Raw genomic sequence first — 2,500 nt, 5'->3', positions numbered from 1 at the left:
CTTAAAAAATGCGATAAAGAACCAAACCAACTGGAAACCCTTGCCTCGGACCGATGTACCTGGCGCTTAACCATCAAGCAAGCAGCTGAGACTTTCGAGGAAAAACGCACAGCTACCAGAAACCTCCAGCGAACCCGCAGGCATGAGTACCAGGCCCAAAACCCTCTTCCACCTGGGGACGGTATCCCATGTCCAACATGTGGAAAGCGCTGCGCCTCAGAGTTTGGCTTGAGGAGCCATCGGCGCATACATCAGTGACATCAATAATGATCTTGCCAATGTTTTACTTTATAAACTTTCAAGAGAGAGAGAGGACGTCTTCGTCGTCAACGACGGACTGCCTTAACTAACTATAAGAACAAATAGTATGATATATTTCATTTTGATAGCAAAATTAAGAATTAACTAAAAGTCTTTTTTCCTTCGTAAACATCTACAACATTAGGGGTAAGGAAAGATTTGATCCTTCATGAAATGAAAATAAGAGTAATATATTTTCGCAAATATATAAAAAAGTTGAATGTACAAGAGTGTAGCCGTGGCACTACCTAACGGCAGCTGGTTGAAAATCTTGAAGAATGTCATAAATTTAATGCATGAAGAACCCATACCGACCACTGCTCTGATCGAAGCACATTCGTCAATTTGTGGAGTTGAGTTGTATATGGGTCTCCGACAGATCCTCCTGTTGGGAACTTACTCCTTCAACTTCACGTCCGAGTTCAAATGGACGCACCAGACAAGAGAAAGCCAAATAGACGTTAGACATAGCCAGCTGCTTTGGTGTTAAGCTTCTTGGCCAACAACATAAACATACTGAGAGATGGAATCGAGACCATTACGTACCAGATATCACCTGTCATACTATTTTCGCCATAACTTCGTCTTTTTTCACCATCGATCACAAATTCAACACATGAGCTAGGATCATTGTTTTACACACACACACACGCACGCAAACACACACACACACACACACACACACACACACACACACACACACACACACACACACACACACACACACACACACACACACACACACACACACACACACACACACACACACACACACACACACACACACACACACACACACACACACACACACACACACACACACACACACACACACACACACACACACACACACACAGACACACATGCACGCACATGCACATATGCGTACATGTGCACATTCACATATACTCACATTTACATTTGCAAACATGCGCGACCAAACTCAGATTTTAAAGTACTCTAATAGTGAACTGGATATATTCGTACACAGATTAAACTTTTGTGAGTGATTAATCTATAACTGGTTGTGTTAGTATCATGAGTAAAAAAAACTGTGTTGTTATATGGAAATATCACTTTCTGTTGCAGGGAGAAGAGCAGGCGTGATCCTAATGAAACTGAATTAATTTTTACGTTTTGTGTCATAACCATTGAGTTTTTTGGAGTGTATTTTAACTAGATTGTCGTTCCTCTAGCTAGATATAGGTTTAGGATTTCGCAAAATAAACTATGGAAACAACAAAATCGTGGTAAAGGTTTTGAGATGGCTTTAACTTTTCACTTTGAGTATTTTCTTTTTTTTCCTAGGATGAGTAAAGACATTTGGTGTTATACAGAATAAAGCCTGCAAATGTTAGGATAAGTGCTATGATACTATACACATACATAAACATATATGTATTTTATATAATATATATATATATATATATATATGTGTGTGTGTGTGTGTGTGTGTATATCTATATCTATGTACCTATATCTATATATCTATACATGTATTTATATTTATTTATTTCTTTCTGTGTTTGGTGGTACTCCCCAAGGCAGTCGTAGCTCCTCTTGGGGATAGGTGCCACCTGCGTAGAGCCGGTGGCCAGGGCTGGTTGCCGCCGTTTGGCCCCCAGCTCTTGGGGTTGGGGGGTGATCCCTCGACGTAGACGCTGCGGCTCCAGAACACTTCTTATAACATTAGACATTAGTAAAGCTTTTGATGCTATTCCCCGCCACAACCTAACAAATAAAATATACAACACAGACATGCACAATAACACCAAAAGATGGCTGGCCAGTTATCTGGCAGGTAGGAATGCTTATGTGTCATATAATGGCCAATCATCGCACATCAGAAACATTAAGAATGGAGTACCACAGGGCTCTGTTCTATCCCCCACGCTCTTTAATCTATACATGCATGACTTACCCACACCAGACACCTCAGAAATACAAATCTCTTCCTACGCAGACGACATAACCATCACATGCACACATCGTAACACAGACAAAGCTGCAGAAATAATCCAGCCATACCTTGATACACTCAACATATGGTTCATCACAAACAGACCCAAAATAGCTCCAACCAAATCTACAGCAACACTTCTCACCAACTGGACAAAAGAACACAAATACATACCTCATCTCTACATCACCAACACTCTAATACCACACACAAACACACCGAAAATTCTTGGTGTAACAT

The sequence above is a fragment of the Oratosquilla oratoria genome, chromosome 16 (genome assembly GCF_046742065.1).
Source record: "Oratosquilla oratoria isolate Oo_2021 chromosome 16, ASM4674206v1, whole genome shotgun sequence".
NCBI classification, from domain to species: domain Eukaryota; kingdom Metazoa; phylum Arthropoda; class Malacostraca; order Stomatopoda; family Squillidae; genus Oratosquilla; species Oratosquilla oratoria.
The sequence above is the reverse complement of the archived record's forward strand: the minus strand, read 5'-3'. Positions refer to the sequence as shown.